This window comes from Falco peregrinus, chromosome 13 (assembly GCF_023634155.1).
Source record: "Falco peregrinus isolate bFalPer1 chromosome 13, bFalPer1.pri, whole genome shotgun sequence".
In the NCBI taxonomy this organism is placed as follows: Eukaryota; Metazoa; Chordata; class Aves; order Falconiformes; family Falconidae; genus Falco; species Falco peregrinus.
This window is the reverse complement of record NC_073733.1, coordinates 4,198,841-4,217,943: the sequence shown is the minus strand read 5'-3', so window position 1 is coordinate 4,217,943 and position 19,103 is coordinate 4,198,841. Positions and strand designations below refer to the sequence as shown.

Here is a 19,103-nt window from a genome sequence, read left to right as displayed (position 1 = left end):
TCGTTAAAGGCTCATCTCTGTCTATGTATTAATACGGCAACAACCTAAACCCTACATCATATTTTGCTCCACGTTAAGAAAATAAAGCCTTTAACAAGCTGAAATTTTACTTCAGCTGTTTATTCATTGTAGCGACAGTGAGCCCTACACATGGACCAAGACATCATTGTGCTGGGTGCTATACAGAATTAAATGGTGCAAGTCGTTCCATCAGAACAACCACCATCATCACCACTACAAACTCCCCCCCCCCAAAAAAAATAAATAATAAAATCACATTGCACTCAACTGGAGACAAAAGGAAGGGATAGAAGAAGGAGAAGCATTTATGCTTTGAGAAGTTGGGAGTTGCAAATTCTCCATTTCACTGTCATGGTTAGGAAAACGTGGCAGTAAAGCAATGCAACTTTATTTCTAAATAAACAAAGAGATTGGTCAGTCTGCTGATGAAAGACAGGATAAAGAGAACAAGAGAACTATTAAATTATCTGCACTTCTGGGATTCTTGCTATTCTTCTGCAAAGTGAATGGCTTATGCTAATCAGGATGCATCTGAAATACATCATTCAAGCCTTCTTGTACAAATATAGTTCTTATTTATCCAGAAAGATCCCCACCAGCTGGCAATGTTTGCATACAATGTTAAACCCAACTTCAAGATCCCATGCATTATGAGTCATTTTACATTTAAAAACATTAGTTCTCTTAGCTGTTCTTGAAGATGGTGTATCCCATGAGAAGAATTTTTGTGGAATTCAACAATAATACACTACGTTACCATCCTACTTCCTCTAGCACAAAGAAGTTACAAGTTTTCTGTCGGTTGGTGTTTTTTCCTCTCCTAACTGTGCTATGCCTACAGAACATCTTTGGAGAAGGGACAAAAGGATTTGCACCAATCCCTTCTATATGAATCAAACATTTATGCTATGCCCTCTTCAAGCACTTTCATCTAGTAACCTATGGAATGTGATCTCCTGACCTTAACACTCAAGTACGTCCAAATCAGCTGCCCTTTGAGCTGTATTACAGACTACAGAGAATTTTTATACATTTGTATTACACACGTATGAAAAACTTGTGGCCCAGCTGGGGCATTCTGTGCTACAAAGTATACACCAGTCCAAAGTCACTCAAGCATGCTTCAGGAAAGAGCAATACTTTGATTCTCCCATGTTTATGGCACAATCTGATGTCACGTGTCACCATAAATATGCAGAATGATGAACCACGCTATCAGTAGATTAACCAGCCATCACGATTTAAATGTGTCATGCCAAACACCACTACAATTAGGAGGTGCCAGCACCGCTGCAATCCCACGTCCCACTACGTGGCCCATTCTGCCTGCTCCGCACTGCCCAGCTTCCTTTCTGCCTCCAGTCTTCTTCCCAGGACAGGCAGCACTGCCTGCAAAACCATCTCCAGAATCAGAAACACAACCAGCTTGGGGTACAACCAGGTGCCTCCTTCCCTCCTCCTGGAAATCCTACCCTTTCCTCAAGAAAGGGTTAGAGCAGAAACAAATCATTCTGTGTTGTGTTCGTGGCTCCCAGGAATGTTTTAAGGACAGGGGCTATGCCGCAAATAAGCATCCTGGAGAAATTTGGAGAGGGAGACCAAGTGTCCCTGATGAACCCACAACCTCAACCATGGGACAAGTTTTTCCAGGGTCAGCTCATGACCCTACTCTTAGAAGGAGCAGTCACTGAGGTAACCCTGGTGAAAGCCTGACCCAAAGATTCAACAGGGTCATAGTCTTGATGGTAGGGTTCATGTTTTTGTATCAGCCCTGAAAACCCGACGTAATGCTGCCCATCACTCACACAGGAGCAGCACAAGGGTGTCGGGTAAGCCTGAGAAGATGGTCCTTGTTTTCCCCACCCTGATCTGGTGGTAGAAAGGCTCACTCCCCAGAAAAAGTCTAGGGTAGCAGAAAAAAGCAAGAGAGCAGCCAAAACTTATGTCATGTCCTCTCTCCCCAGATGGATCCTGGTCAGCCACCTGCCCCAGTCCCCCCCACAAGGTGCCTGCTGGCTGCTGCACCTCAGCAGCTTGAGGAGCCCACAGGTCTCTGACAGCCCATCAGCTCAGAGCATGCTGACTGCTGCCCCCCTTCCAAGGCAGGAACAGGACACCTTTTCCACCTTCTTTTTGCACAAAAATCCCTCCAAGGAAGAGGAAAGGTGAGGAAGAGAAGAGGAGAAGAAAAAAGAAAAAGAAGAAGAAAAAAGAAAAAGAAGAAGAAAAAAGAAAAAGAAGAAGAAAAAAGAAAAAGAAGAAGAAAAAAGAAAAAGAAGAAGAAAAAAGAAAAAGAAGAAGAAAAAAGAAAAAGAAGAAGAAAAAAGAAAAAGAAGAAGAAAAAAGAAAAAGAAGAAGAAAAAAGAAAAAGAAGAAGAAAAAAGAAAAAGAAGAAGAAAAAAGAAAAAAAAAAAAGAAGAAAAAGAGAAGTCAAAAAGAAGAGAAAAAGAAAAAGGAAGAAAAAAGAAAGAGGAACAGGGACCACAACAGACCAGTATGTAGCATTTCCTGTATCATCTACAGGAAAAACCCACGCAGGGGGGAAGAGCGTGATGTCAAGGCTGGTTTCACCACATGAACTGCCAGATCCTCCTCCCGGGGGATGCTGTGTGTTTCCACAAGGAACAACATAATCCTCCCTGCAAAGAGGAGTCCTACTACCAGCCCCGCAAAATTTCACAGGTCCTTCCCTTGCACAATGAGTGGTAGCGATCAATCTGGCTGTGGGGAAGTGAGTATGTGGATACAGAGCTGGGGGAGAGGGAAAATGAGACATTCCCAGCAGTATTATCGCTTGTAGAACAGCACACATTCAGCACTTGGCCCTTACAGAAAGGAGTATGCTACAAAATATGTTTCCCTGCACAGAGACTGGGCTTCCATCCAGTTATTATGTGCACATGTCCCTGCTGCGTTTTCAGGCTTACTTAAAAAAAATAAATCTCAAAACAAAGAAAACATATCCTCATACTCGCTCTGTACAGCACCAAGCATGTTCCTGGCCATGTTCAATAATCTGTTAAGGTGTGTTAATTATGGGTTCAACACTTCTACACCTTGTGACACAGTAGTAAAGCACTTCATGTAAAACAAATTCCAGTGTGAAACAAGAAATCTCAACCAATTGTGGCAGCCTTGTTTGCACGCGTGCATACATAAATGCACATACATGCTTCTCTGTGAAGCATGACGAGCAAAGACAATCTTAACACATGGATTACAAGCACAATGACTGCGATTATTTTCTCAAAAGAAAAGAGCACCACAAGAAATGCAGCCACTTGCAAACACAGCTTGACACAAACCCACTTCAGCGACTTCCACAGAATTTTACTTTATCCAGTTAGACACAAGTACATTAATTTTGACTATTTACTGCCAGCAGTGAAACGAGTGGACGAGTATACTTTTTTTTGCAAGAATTTTGCAAGATGAAGAGTAATCTTTACAGGAGAGAGAAGTGATGGGCAGAAGCTGACAGAGAAGAGAACCAGTCTAACTCCCAGGTTTAGGCAGCAAGAATGAATGCCGAGTCCCTTGCGCCATGAGCACGTCCGTCTCTTACCTACTGATCTGCTGAAGACAAAAGGGTTTTCTTCTTTTCAAAAACTGGACACTTGTAGCTCGTTGGGTCAGTCACACAAAGCTTCCCTGCTGCCAAAGGTATTTTTTTCCCCTCGGGTTTTTGTTGTTGTTGTTTGGTTTTTTACCCCAGAGAGTAAAGGGCAGAACAGTGGATTCAGCAGGGGCAAAGGGTGGAATTTGAGACTCAACAGGCGAACTGCAGAGCTCTCTCCAAAAGATGTTGTATTTCAAGGCGCTTTCATTTGCAAATCCTTCTTCATCCTCAGTGTCAATAAAACTGGAGGGGGGGCGGGGGGGGGGAGGGGGGGCGGGGAGTAAACTTTTTGAACTGCAGAAATAAACCGGACTCCACAGAAAGGGGGACGTGCTATGAACTGGACTTGTGGCTCGAGTTTTTCTTTTATTAAAAATAAATAGTTTCAGACAGGCAGTCAAAATAGGTGGGTAACAATCCAACGCAAGTCAGCCCGGACCTGCCGGCAGCCCTTGGAAGGAGGACAAGCGGTGTCTCAGGAGCGGCAGAATGAACAAAAAGCAGGAAAGCCTGCGGCCCGGCGGCAGCGGCCCGGCGCAGGCTCGGCTGTCAGCGGCAGCGCCGCCCGGGGCACCGGCAGCGCCCGCGGCCCCGGCAGGGCAGCGCGGCCCGCAGCATCGCGGCTGGGCTCGGCTGGGCTCGACGCCGCCTTCTCCGCGGTTACCTGTGCGCAGCGGGGCGAGGCGAGCACGGAGCAGCCGCAGGGCCGGACGCACGCTCCCGCGGCAGCGGGCTCACACCGGCGGGGCAGGGCAGGGCCGGGCCGCTCCGCTCCCTCCTCCGCCTCCTTCCGCCTGGCTCTGCGGCGCGGGCGCCCCGCGGGACGGCGCTCGGCCGGGCGGGCAGGAAGCGCCCCGCGCCCGCCCCCCGCCCCGCGCCGCCGGCCCCGCCCCCGCCCGGCGCCGCCCGCCCCCCGGGGCTGCGCGGCCGCTATTGTGTGCGCGGCGCCCGCCCCGGCCCGGCCCGGCCCCGGCGGGGACCCCCGCCACCCCGCCGCCGGAGCGCAGCCCGGGCCCAAGGGAAGCGGCGGAGCCCCCGCCGGCCCGGCCGCACCTCGCCGCGCTCCGCGAGCACCGAGGGGCTGCGGGTCACCGCGCCTGGGCCCCGCCCGCCCCGCGCAGCTGGGCACGGAGGGGCTGGGAGGCCGCGACGTGACCGGCCACTCGGCCACCTGCAGAACCGCGCGCAGGGGGCACCCCCGGGTCTCCAAACGGCCCCGCGAAGCCAGCGGGGTTACACGGGCTTACACCGGCGCACAGCCAAGGCGCCGCTCCCCCACGGTTTGCTGGCCAGATGCTGAAAATAACTGAAAGCGTGGCGAGAAGTGATCACGACTAACTGCATGTAAGCAGGGTGTTAACGGAGTCCCCTGTATATCATGTCCTGCTTAAAACTAGATGCACATCATGTAGTCTTCCAAGGCTCAACCTATCATGACAGTAAGCACCACCACCCCCCCACAGCTGGAGCTAATGGCTGGCGTGGAAAGACGAGATGGAAAAGAATTCAACGTTTTCCCCAAATGCAACCATGATTTTGCTGTGTTTCATCATTTTGCCATATGATAAAATGACAGCAGCTCCGTGCAGAAGTGGGCTCTGTCAAGGGCTTTAGCGCCTGGAATCATGCTGTAGAATTTCAACTTAAGAAATAGTTCAGCTTTAAGCACGTAACGACCATTAAGTGAATGTAGCGCCCTTGTGCATCTCTCCCCATTCAAAGGCGGTTGGTGAAAGATCCCCAAACACTGATAAAGGCTTAAGCCAGTTTCCCTGTTTTGGAAGATTTAGCAGCCGTTGGTAATGGCAGTAACGCAGATGCCTCTGCAGCGGTACCAACCTCTGTATCAGAGAGGCAAAGCTCTCTTTCCCAAGTGGAACTTCAACTTCTCCCAGCCTGATGCCTCTAATCAGAGCAAATCCCCAGCCTAAACAAGGCCCCAGATAACAAACTGGTCCTTCAATAGGGATATATTAGTGTAGAAACAATGGTACCTTGCCTTTCTCACAATCCACCTCCTCCTCTGGCTTTTGCATACAATGCACTCGAACCCTTCCCCTGTAAGGTCACCCCTGTCCAGGAACTCCGGAGGATGGATCCCCAAGTGACAGCTTCTACTTGGCTCCTGGCTCCTGTTCACTAACTTGTAATTTCAAGAAAGAGCAGAACAATAAAATGAAAGAAGCTGTTCACGATGTGCCCACAGTTGATTTAGTACACTAAGGTCTGACCATGTAAATATTAAGCTCATTAAGTAGTCCCAGTTTGGTAAGGTTTGGCCGTAAGATGACACCAGTTTCAAACAGTACTAAATGTGCAAAAACTGGCCACATGTCAAATCCTTGCACTGTGAAACTTGGCCTACCAGAGTTCATTAGGGCTCTTTGTGTGAGAAGAGATAACATGATTCAGCCATTTACCTTTTAATTGCTCTAAGCAAACAAATTCTTTCCAACATTCCCAACTCTTAATGCTGGAAAGAAAGATCTGGAAAAAAATCAGGAAGTCAGATTTCAGAAATCCCAAACACAGCATATATAAACATCTATATTTTCCTCTCATAACTGACATTCATTCATTGGAACACTTCAGTGGAACAAATGTAGAAACACATGTAAACAGTTCATTAACATCCCATAACCTTACAGTTTGCAAATGCAAAAAAAAAAAAAAAAAAGACAATGCAGAACAAGCTAATGAAGCACATACTTGCTAGGTGCTGTGGGGTAGAGTTGTAAGGGAAATAGCTACAGTGAGTTGAAGAGTTATAAACTGTGCTTCAATCACACATCCTGTCTCCCTCCCACATGCTAAAAGAAAATAGTGGGCATAAAAAGGGAAGGTAAGAGTCATCAGGAGAGTAAAAATACTGCTTAATGCAGACACTGAAAAGCAGCTAGCCTTGCCCGAGACTCATTAACCTCAACTCATCTGCTGCTGTTTATTCTTCAGAGCACTAGCACTACTCATGTTTAGCCCATGCAATCGCAGATAACAGCATTATTGGAACTGGAAAAGAACAAAGATGCACAAAATCCAAAGTCTCTTCCTTAAATATTCTCCCCCTGTATCCTCCCTTCACCCAGCTCCTCGCCCAGCCCAGTCCTCAGGAGCTCCAGCACACATCTGAACGGCTGCCAGTGGAGGAAGCAAGCAGTTTCCATACACACACCACGCCACAATGTGGGAATTCAGGAAACAACACAAGAAAGGGGTTCCTAATAGCTGTTCCAGCATACTCAGGCCAATTTATGCAATCATACAAAGGTCACAGTAGATGTGTTAAAAAAGCACAAAAGATAAATGCCACAACGACAACCAGTTCAAAGTAGGAAAATAAATCTTGGGCTTACGAAGTGTTTGGATGACCTGGAATTGCTCCACCTACAATTTTTTAAGAGTTTGTCCTTCACATTCTTTAAAATTCCTCCATCTTAAAGTTCCTCCCTCCAGGAATCGCTGTAACTCTGCCGTCCTTTGTCCACAGCAGCTGGAGCTCAGGAAGCTGCTGATATTATCCCTCATGTACAGAGAGAAATCACTGCTAAGTCCTGCGCCCATTCAGTGCAGCTGAGAGGGGTGTAAATTAATTTCCGTGGATCTCTGATCTTGGGCCAGTTTTAACAGAGCTTTTCTTCTTGCACATAAAAATAAACTGTTAACAATGCTCAGAAGTGCCATTTAGCTCTCGGGAGCTGAGAGTACGTCCCCACCACCACCAAAGCGGAGGGTTCTTTGTCTAGTCTGTAAATATGCTATTGGGTGAAATAATGACCCTCCAGTAAACAAACGGTAATGCAAGCAATAGTAAAAAAGACTAAGAAGAGCTCAGGCCAAGTTTACTAGGTAAGCAGGAGCAAGGAATGGGTAATTCTGAACAGGGAAATCACTTGCTACTTCTTGCCATAGCAGCCAAACTGAGTTTGACAGATATAATCATTGAAGAAAAGGAAGTAAGTGAGCAAATACATTAGGGGATACAGATCAAAACAAGATTAGAAGTTTTCAAAACCATGTAAGAATCACACAAAATGTGTGGAAAAGGCACCAGGGTACAGGAGGATTAAGCAGTATGTCCAAAGTCATGCTGGGAGTTCAGTCTAGACTTGGAGAGTCTCTGAGAGTCACCGGCCACAGCACCTGCCTTGCTGCCCGCATGTATGGTGGACTTGGCCATAAGCACTGCAGCTTCTGCTCCCATTTTACCACCGGGTCGGACAGCACTCAGGGCCTTCAGGGTGGTCATGGCCATTTTTAAGTTGTATTTAGAGGATCTGATGTTGCTGCTATACCCAGCATCCAGCTGTAACAAACTCTGAAAGGCTCCCTCAGGTCCTACAATTGAGTATGGCTACGACTCCTGGAGAAACAAAATCAATCTGACAAACATGACATTGAGGCACAAATTACATGTAAAACCAGCTATCCTTTACCAACAGGTGGTAATGACGGGTATTGACAGACCAACACCACCAGAAATTACTACCATGAAACTTGACATGCATGGAATCACTAGAAAAAAAAATAATCTACTTTTCAAAACACAAGAGCACTGTTTATTCCTTTCTCCTTCATTAAGTAATTGCTGTGTCTTTTTACAGAAGTTTGTTATTCTACCAATTCTATGTAATAAAACTTTGATGACCACGTAACTTCTGGAAGTAACCGATACAGAGACTCTTGCATAGCCAAATTCACATCTGCCTATGTTCTGATTTACACTGTAACATGGCTCCTGCTCACCTAAGGCTTTGTATGCTACTGCATGTGAAGATTTTTTAAAAGGACATCAGTTCAGATGGTACCTCTAACGGAATGTAACTCAAGTTCAGCATGGTTCCTTGGGTGAAGAAAGGGCCTGCACAGGAAGAGCGATAAAAGGAACAGCTTACCACAGTGAAATGCAATATAGTGGTCAGCAGTGATGTGTCACCCATGAGTTGATTGACCAGGCATCATCTGTAAATAGATTTATTCTAACTGCTGAACCTTGGCCTCTTTTTATGCAGAATTTCGGAAGACATGTAACCAGAAGAGTGATGAACAACTGCCAACTATGGAAAAACAAAGTAAATGTTTCAGCTTTGCTCTAAACGCATTCACACCCCAGCCCCCTAGGCTTAAATGTAATTGTGGCAAAATAAGGACAGCAGGGTTAGACTGGACAAAGGGGTTTCCTTCCGAGACATGTTCTTCTCCCAAAGAAGGACCTGTAAGCCTTTAGCTGATGTCTATTGTATGTTAATTAACCTTGACGTATGAAAGTTCACAATCTCTCTCCTTTCTCTGCACTCTTGCCTCTCATGCCTCTCTAGAAAGAGAGGTCTCTTCAAAATGTGCTGAAATGAATTAAAAGATTCCCTCAACTTCCAGTGGATTTGGATCAGAGTGAATTGTAAGAGTAACATATGCAGGCCCTGCACTTCAACATTCTTTGTTTGCTCTCGATGACTAAAGAATGTATGAAATCACAAGAGCGAGATGCACAGCAGGTTCTGCAGCAAAAAACAAGACTTGAGAATCCTGATATTTCATTTCAATGACCATAAAGATTGAGAGGGGAAAATCACAGCTGATTTGAAACCAAAAAGCCTAACCTCTTTGAAGTCTCCAGGACTTATAATGGTGCAACTGTATTGATAAATACCATGGGGACAGGAGAAGAGGGAGTGCTTTCTGATTTAAAGCTTTTGCAACTCATTTTTAATATTGATGTCAGAAGCAGACTCAGAACTAAGAAATTAAAGAAGCCCAACCAAAAGTAATCTTGGGCTGGCAGCAACCTTCCGCTGCCTGGGAAGGTTAAAGCTATGATCTTAGTGAAACAACGACCACCATATAGATGGTCAGAGCTCTACTAATTGTAGGAGCACAACCACCCTCCCCCACTACACAGAAGCTGTACTGAAATAGTAAACAGATTGTTTTGAACATGGAATTAAAGAAGAGAAATGAAAGGAGAAATAATATTGTGTACAAAAAATGTCAAATGCATCAGAACAAAATATATGAATTTGTTAAATAATTGCTTCAAAAAGTGGCAATTGTAATTTTTCTAAGCACACAGTTGTGCTCCTAAAAACGATCTTTCTCCTGTAATAAGCTATAAAAATATTAATAATTGGAGACAGAAAGATATCAAGTTACAGACAACTGATTAAGATTTCATTCTCACAGAAATTAAAACCTAAAAATAGAATTATGGAACAAAGTCTGTTTAGATCTTACAACCAATTTCAAAAGCTCCTGCTGGAAGAGCACCAGCACTCTCTGCTGGTGATCTTTGTTCAATAGTTACCTCGAGGAAAAATGAGGATAGAAAATGCATTATGTTTTTGATATGAAACGCCGTTTTTGTTTTAAATGAAAGATTAATTAGATCCCTATCAATTTAGCAAACAGCAGCTCTAGGATCTAGCTATGTTTCTGGAAACAATAGTCATTACTAAGAAGCGTATTTGCTATGGGCAATCATTCACTGGAGTAAATCTCACTGTTGCAAATAAACATCTGATGTTTAACACTTCTCTCTGCAGAAGGTACTTCTGCTGTGCACAAAGACAAGTTGGTGTGAGAAGTTCCCATGATGCCAAATCCCTTGGCTCCACCCTGACTTTCCATCAGTTTTAGAGCCATGCCAAGAAAAACAGCTCTTCTTAAAACAGTCCTAGTATAGCACCAACATCTTCCCCTATGGTAGTCACTGTGGAAATGCTATGTTTTAATCAAAGCAAACCTGCCCCCAGCCCTATCTCTGTTACACCCTCTGCCAGGAAGCTGGAAAAGCTTTCAATCCCTCTCCTCAGCACGCACCCAAGCCTTGTCCACACCCCTCGTGGATTACTTTACCGCATGTGAGCCAGAGACTGCACAGGGACAAACAGATCAGGAGCAAAAAAATAAAAGCAAAGCCAAGTACCTAAGTTACAGCTGTCCCCGTTTCCAAACTATGCACAGACCAGGCCTCAGTAAGAAGGGTTAAAGACTGGCAAATTGAATCCATGTGCAGCTCATGAAAGTGTGGGAAACAAAAGAGACAATGTTAAGGACAGAGTATTCATTAGCAAAGGGCTCAAGTTTCTTGGCTTTTGCCGGCCTGCTTCCCAATGGCCATTTTTCAAGGTACCTTTTTGTTCTTTAGTTTTGAACATAGTTGTGGAAAGACATACTCTTTCTTAGCTAACAAACTAAAGCTCAGTACATGGTGAACTGCTTAAAATAATTTGTCTTTTTCATTTCCTGGAAGCAAAAGGGGAGAAAAATGTCAAGAGATGTTTTTTTTCTGCCAGGCTACAGTGGGCTTTGGATCAGAGCTTTATATGAAATATCTGATCCAAAGACCTGAGGCACCTGCATAAATATTCATTTACATGATGTTTTAAATACATAAAGAAATCAATTTTTTTTTTTTTAATAAAAGATCAGACTTCATAATACAGCCCTGTCAATTTGACCAGACCTGCCATCCCTCCCTTGCAGTGCCTGCAAGGCAGCAGGAGCCGGTTAATGAGGAGAGCTTCAAAGCATCCGGGATGCTGAAGAAATTCAGTTTACAGCAGCAACATACCTTGGAGAAAGGGGTCCCAGTCATTCATGGCAGGGGCCTGGGGTCTCCAGTTATGCCACTCGAGGGGTAATCAACCCCCCAGTCAGGTGAAGTGTGCAGCCATGGCCGAATTAAATGATGTGGGAGCATGAGCGGTACCAACGAGGGCCCAGTGCTCCCACAGCCCAGTGGCATGTCTATAGCCCACCATCACGCAGGAGACATCCAGAGCAAGACTGCAAATCCCCTGGTGCCCAAGGCCAGTATTTTGAAAGCAGCTCCGTATCTGGTAGGAGATAAATACCACCTTAGGATCTGCTTCATGAGGTCCCTGCATATAAGCAGAGTCTTGAAAATCTGACCTTCGCCTTTTCAGAAAAATCTGAATTTTCGTAATCCTGGGGCTTAGAGGGGAATTGATTTGCTGCTCAATCAAGAAAAAGCAGCAATTAGGGTGAAGTTCTGAAAATAGCTGTTAAAATAGTGGGTCAGAAATTGAAAACCAGGGTCTGTTTCACTGTTTCAGTCAGTAGGTACCTGTATATTAAGTACAGCAAGGTAACAGCATTTTACTTCAACTATTCTACTTCATCAAGTAAAAAATGAGGCAAATAGCTCCTGAATTAGAGAAACAGTTAAGAGCCCTAAAAGGAATGAACACAGTGGTAAAAATACCTGAGTTTTAACATAGTTGTTAACTCAAAGTCAGAAATAATTGTTCTAATATATTCTGCTCCTGACAAATCTCAGCTTCAGAAGAGCTTCACATCTGCAGAGTCCCAAGGAACTTTTTAAGCATTCAGGGATCGCTGACACTTGGCTGAGTGGGGCTGAGTGACAGCCAAATGCCAAGCACAGCACTCTACAATGCTGTGGGGAACAGAGATTCCTGCCTAAGAGATCGGACCAAGTTTCCCATTGTAGAAAGGACAAAAGGCTTCAAACATCATGTTTTCTACTTTTCAAGGAAGTTAGTATTTTGGACATGACAGGACCCAGCAAGAGATCACTGATCTCCAAGGCATGAGAAGATGCTAAAAGCTTTGAGAACTTGAGCAGCTATAGGAAATTAACATGATTGCTTCCTTTTAATATTATTAACTATACATGCCAGACTGCTCTTAAATATTCTCTTCCCGCATTCATACCCACACCTTTACCTTCGTACCATAAGAATTCCGTATTCAGCTCTGTCCCTTGATCATTAATGCAGACTCCTAAACTTCAGACTTCAAAGAAATGCACGCGTAAGAGTCACAGGCACAGGACTGGAACAGCGTCAAAGCCTCCCTGTGCAGAAACTTCAATCTTCTGTTTGACTTCACTGTACAAATACCTCGTTCTATCAAGACTAGGAAATTCAATGATTTATGTAGGGCTTCCCACAGATTAAGTTAATAAGGGAACCCAATAGTGCCTCATCTCCTTCCGCCTTCCAAACACCGGTAAATGAAAGGAAATAGAAATGTCTCCTGGGGTAAGGGAAAGACGTGAGCGCTCTACAAATGTGCAAGGGAAGAAACCAAAGGCTTCAATTGTGTGGATATGCATTTCTCCAGGAACCCTCTTCCCTTCTCCTCCCTCCCGTAAGTGGCATATAATAATGTTCTTAGGGAAACTTGGTTCAGCTGCAAAGCCTCACCCAGACCACAGTGATCACCACCTAGGACAGTGGCGTTCTAGTTTTCTTCCTGCTTTTTCTTTTGAATTTTCCTTCCTTTGACCCTTCCCCCCCTTCTTCTGTTCTCACCCTCCCTCTCTCTGCTGCTCAAAATGTCTGCACTCCCTGCTTCCTGATTTTTTTAGGTTCCCTTCTGTCATTTGTAGTACATTTCCAGTACCACCAGCATTACTCGGAGCTCCAGTCATGCCTTACTAGTCAAGCCTTCCAGCCTATGAGGCTGAATTACAGTTTAACACAATACAAATGAAGAAATTACAGCACAGATAGATCAAGATACAGGTCTCTCCAAGACCCTAGGGGACTTAGGGACTCATTTCAATGTAACTTGCAATCAACATCCCTTTGAGTTAGATTTGAAAATTACACCAGCATTCCCTAGCCAAGATTAAGCCTCATCATGAGACAGTCAGAAATGCAGCCTAGCCTTTTTCAGTTCTATTTGTAGCTGCTTGTGTATCGCCAGCTTTCGAGGAAATTACACACCACCAGACTAACACAGGTGCAGTTTCTTTAGTGGTGAGAAAGCTGCTATAGGTCATCAGATTCAGGCATTTTCAACGACAAGATGGTCTATGCTTGCTCTGAGCTCAGTTAGACATTACAATGGTAAAGCGTGAGAAGCTGTTGTAGATATATATGCTTCAAAGTGCCTTCCATCAGACTTACAATCCCTCATAAAACACTGGGCTAAAGTGACTATCAATGGTAGATGGTGTTACAGAGCACTGATTTACTTACTGAGAAGGTGAACCATAAAGCCAAACTCAGAAATTTCTCTAATAAGAACGCTGCAGTTAGGTCATGGCAAAACACTGCATAACCACAAACTGGAGCAAAAGCATTCCCACAGAATAAGTAGTATGTGACAGCAGGTATTTGGAATGAGAACAAGGATTTCATCCATGTAGCCCTACTGCTGAATTACGTAGATAAACAGCTATCCTGAGATAGTCAGCTTCCAGTGGGGACATGCAGGTGTCAGGATACACAGACCCAGTTTAGCACTAGCAATCTAGAGCCTAAACTCCCAAGAGATGAAAGTTCATATCCAACTCTGATGACATTTGACAAGGTGTTCACAGCAAATTTTGGGGTCAGAATTCTATTTAGGTCATGTATGAACTGGATCCAGGCCACAACCTTCTTTGTATCCTCTGGACTCCAGTTTGAGCAATGTTTCTAATTTCCAGTGACTATTTCTGCTAAAAAACTAAGTCAGTTCTACGCCTAACATTGCTCAGTTCAGGCTGCCCATTTTGGTAAGCCTCCAAACACAAGACCTTTACCCAAATGACAAGATAGGTGACTTTACTAGGAAAACACTCTCCAGACTGCTTTTGGTCACTGAAACTCCCTGACCCTCTCCCTCCCTCGGGTCCTGCACAGGCATGTGGAAGCACCTGCTGTTGGGGCAGACGGGTCAGGAGAGTGAAGATTTGTGGGTTAATGGGATACTGTTCTGATCAGGGAGATTAGGTTACAAGGCCGTGCCTTTGAAGGCTGGCTTCTTCAGTATGGCACTTTGGTTTACGACCAGGGATTTCTTTTAATTAGGTTGTACTCTTAATTATTTATGACCTATATTATTTGCAGAAGCTGTCCAAAACCTAAGCCTTAATAATGATAATTGGAGTAATCATATTTTTACCTCTTTTGTAAAGCACCTGAGAGAAATGCTAGGACAGGATTAGATGCTTAATGAAAAATTATCTTTAAAAAGTGGAAGAAAAAAGCAAACTAAAATGGAACTTGCTATTTTATACTGCATTAGGGCTGAATTGAGTGTCATTTATCAGAGGTGACACTGAAAATTTTAACCTGAAAATTGAACAGGGATCTTCTTTATGCACCTCATGATGCACGATTCCAGACGAGGATGCCAAGGGCCAGAGCCCGGGCCTGAATATCGTGTGAAGTCAGAGCAGCCCCAGCAGCGCACACTATGGCAGTGCTGGGCTATCCTACCACATGTTGGCAACGCAGTCAGTTCTTGGCTATTCACACCACCAAACACACGCAATGGGTGTTTAAGATCGGCCAAGTTCCTGTATCCATCACAGCACCTCCACAGTGAAGATCTGGCCTTCCAGCCCTCACCTTCCTCAAAAAGTATCCTTGAACTAAAACAGACGCAATTTGTGCTTCTGCTTCCACCACGTGGAAACTGTCACGGTGAATACTTATGGGCCTACCTGAATCAGTCTCTAATGAGAGGCACAATCTTTCAGCCTGGGGGCAGACCATGAAGTAGCAGCAGGGATGGCAAACGCAGAGACTCAAAGAGATGAGGGATCCCCACTCCCTACCAGGCAAGGACGCAAACACAAAGCTTTTAACTCTTTGGGGATTAGCACCCTCAGATGGGCATTTTGTTCTGTCTGAGACAAAAGCAGGAGGATTTGGAGTCACTTCTGCTTAATTTAGAGTTTGGGCGGATGACGATCAGCTCCTGTGGGTGTGTGGGGCTGGCAAGGACAGGGACTCCGAGGGAGCGGAGGGCAAGGCAGGCACCATCTCCTGCAGCAGGGGCTGGGGCAGAGGCCCAGGGCCTCCTCCGCAGGCCCGTAGGTAGCAAAGCATCCCCTTGCCTCACCTGGACTTGAGGAGGGCCCTACCAGGGACGGGACAGCCCTGCTGTCCCTAACACCGACCCCCCTGTCCCCACCACCACACACACCCCGCAGTCCCCGCCTGCCCATGAGGAGGCTCTGCTGACACCGCCGGGGGTGCCTGCGGCGACCCCCGAGCCCGGACGCGGTGCCGGGGGCTGCGGCCCCGCAGACGCACCCCGCCCTAAGGGAGAGGGGGTGCTCTCCGTGAGGGCAGCGGAGAGACACGGGAGCCCCTCGCCCGAGCTCTGAGGGGGGATCCCCGCCTCGGGCCGTGCGGCTCCGTCCCGGAGGTACGAGGAGGGGACAGCGCGGGCGGCGGGCCGGCATTCCCCTCAGGCTGGCGGCGGGGGGCGCGGGCAGCAGCGGGGCGCCCAGGGGAGGGCCGGGGCCACCTCGGCCGTTAGGCGGGAGCCGGCGCTGTGCGCCCCCGCCTCAGCGGCCCCTCCGGCGGGGCAACCCCGGCGCCGCTCCCCGCTGCACCTGCCTGCGAGCCCGGCACCCCGGCCGGGCAGGGGCGGCCGCGGCCCCCCTCCCTTGCCACGGGGGCTACTGCGAGCCGCGCTCCCCTCAGGCCAGAGCCCCCCCGCCCCGCTCCGCACCCCGCTCCTCACCCCGCGGGCGCCTGCCCCAGCGGCCGCCCGCTCATCCATCTTGCTGCGCTTCCCTCCGAGGTGACAAAGCCGGCATGGCAATCAGAGACACCGAGGAGCTCTGGGAAGTGCCTACCCCAGATTCAGTTATTAACTTTCACCAGGCGGCTGCAACTACGGCACCCGGCATCCCCCGCTGGGCCAGCGCCTGCAAAGGCGGCCGGGAAGTGTAGTCCCGCTGCCCCGCCGGCCTCACCGCCCCGGTGCTGGGCGGGCGCCGCGGCAGGGAGCGGCCGCCGCGCCGCCTCAGGTGCCCGCCTCCCGGCTGAGGGGGAGAGGTGCCCCGGGCGGGCGCTCGGCGGGGGAGGCGCGCTTCGGCAGGCGTGGGGCACCTGGGGCACGCTGGGCCTGGGGGCTGAAAGCACGAAAGTCCTCGTGAAACGCCACCTGGGTTGTGAGGTACAGCTAGGAGGCAGGCGTCAAGGGGAACGCACAGGGGGAGAGAAAAAGGAAAAATAAAGAGGGGATGACGTTCGTCCTTCCCTCCAAGAGAGGGGGTGCCTTCCCCAGAGCTTAGTGGCATCGCTCACAAAATGGCCGCTTCCCTGAGGAGGCCCGCTCCTTAGAAAGGCAGGGCCGCAGCAAGAAGTTTTGGTGTTTTAGTGGTGATTAAGGTGTTTGCCACAGCTAGCCTGCTGGCTGGGCAGATCTGCAAGTGTCACAGATGTGCTGGGCCCACTCCGCTACCTCAGGGCTGATGTCCCTGCACACGGCTGCAGGCTCGCCACTGCTAAGGGGCAAATGCTGCTTTTACAACTTTTTCAGGTACCGTTGATTGTACATTTTACGACACAGAAACACTTTGTCTGCTTCTTGCAATCAACAGAAGATTGGAAATTATGCAGGGAGACAGCCATATAAGAGCTCACTTATCTTGGCCCAGGAGGAGCTTACTGTGTTTACAACAAATTTGAAGTCTTTCATGTTGAAATTTTTTATAATCTCAGCCATGAGGATTTAAGTTGTTCACTTTTTATTTCACCTGGCTCTTATTATCAGCCCACTTACATGCTAAATCTATTACCTTCATTGCATCATGATCTTTCTGCAACAGCTTTGTCTTCTAATGTCTCCTCCACAAGGTTTCTAACTAGCAACGTTCCTTGCCCCAAAACCACTCTCAACAAAAGCAATAAAAAAAGCAGAACTGTTAAAGATTCATGTTAGAAAAGTTGTCAGAACACAGGCCAAAAGAGTCTAGGAAGACCAGTGTGACTCCAGAGGATGTAAAATTTAGTGAAAGAAGGAACCTCTAGATGCCTTAAGAATATTTTATCACTGCAGTAGCCAGGTGCTAAAAAATATTAATAGGCAAAGCTTAAAAAAAATAATCTGGAAACCGTGTCACTCAAGTAATCAGCTGCTAGTCATCAAGTGTATAGCTCCTGGGGTCTCATGTTGAGATGTTTCATCCGTTTTTCTTTACAACGCATAAAGGTGGCCTTGCTCTACAAGGTTTGCTATGTTGAGCACACAGATCTGAACACTGCATCAATTAAAACAAGCCATGTGGAAACAAAAGGACATTTTAGACATGTAAGCAGCGAGCTTCCAAAGTCAGGTGGGAAAACTGCTTTAAAGCACAGACATCTATGTTCATGGAGCATTACTACTCCTTGCCATTATTTGATTACAGATCACTTTGTTTTGTTGCTTTTGATGAGGGGGGGGGGGGGGGGGGGGGAAGCCAGCAGAGGTAGCAGCCACACACCAACCTTTCACTGTAAACACCAAGAGAGGAGCTATGGAGGGAAAATATGTTATTGCTCCATGGGAATCCAGCAACACAGGGGTATAAGAGTGACACTAAAATGGGCCGTGCTGTCACGAGGCCTTGTTTGCCAGAGCCAGACAAGAATGATCTGTTATAAAACATGGTGGAATGTTTGTTTTTGAAGTACTGGATTTCCAAAATCCATAGTCTTTTTGTGGCCGACAAGCTTGCTCCTTTCTTTGCCTCGTTCCTGCAGCTGTCGGAGGTCTGCACCCCTGCCTGGAAAACATGAGTAACAGCGAGAAAGCAATCCTAGCAAAAATCTGCATCATTCATGCGTAATCAGACAATGCTTGGGAGATTTACAAAGAGAGGAGGAGGAGAAAACCACAGCGCTGCAGTCATTTGCATTATTTCTAGTTTCTTCTCATTGCCATAGTCACTTTTAGCTTTAAAGTGTAATAAGCATATTTTTCATACACAGCTTTATACACACTTCAGCATTATTAGGGTTTAATTCACATCCCACCATGACCAAGTGAAATTTGGCAAACATGCTTTCATTTTGTTTTGGTAATATTATGTACATACATACAAATTAACTTAAAAGCATACTCTGTTGTGGCTTACTGCTTACCCCAAAGATTCTCTCCATGGTTTGTCCTGGCTGCTTTATACTATTCAGGCCATGCAAAACCTCCTGTGAAGCACCCTAACAATACTTGCTGGGAATTCACTAGGAATAAAAACAGGCAACTGCTGCTTTACATCACTTACTTTTCTCTGATCCAGCAGAAAGACACACAAGCAGTTCAGTTGGAGCACTGTGCCTTCTCGGAGTTCTTATGAGCAGAGCCATGAGTGCTAACATAATCCAAAACACGCTTTTGGATGCTCACAAGCTGATTCGAGTTTGGAGCAATCCTGGGTTTGGTTTAGAGCTGCCCTGTGCTCACTTTTGGGTCCTGCAGCAAGCACAGGAGCCAACGCACAACAGTCAAAACAGAAATCCCAACTTTAGACATTTGCACCATGTTGGTGGTCCTCCGCTGACAATACTTGTGGCTCTGCAACATGCTTAAGCCACACACACAAACCTAATTGTCCAACTGTGTGGTTTTACTATGCTAGTTTTATGCACTTTTAGGACCACAAACTTAGCAAAGGTGCACTGCGGTTCTGTTTGCCTGTGACTCAGTTTTTACCTGCCTGTCTTCAGTTTCCCCTATATTCAGATCAGATGCATTGGTTGCCTGC

General features: G+C 46.6%; 1 protein-coding gene across 5 annotated transcripts in view; it reads right to left on the bottom strand.

Annotated features, from left to right (window-relative positions):
* AMOT (angiomotin) overlaps window positions 1-16,304 on the bottom strand; it is a 60,733-nt gene extending 44,429 nt beyond the window's left edge. For 2 of the 5 annotated variants that reach the window (XM_055818061.1, XM_055818060.1), the window contains exon 1: window positions 16,094-16,304. The gene's annotated coding sequence lies outside the window, so the exon portion shown is untranslated. Of the gene's footprint in view, window positions 1-3,586; window positions 4,460-16,093 lie in introns of those variants that run through there. The other 3 variants (XM_027787954.2, XM_013299823.3, XM_055818063.1) reach the window with 2 other exon arrangements.
* Between the last annotated feature and the right edge of the window lie 2,799 nt (window positions 16,305-19,103).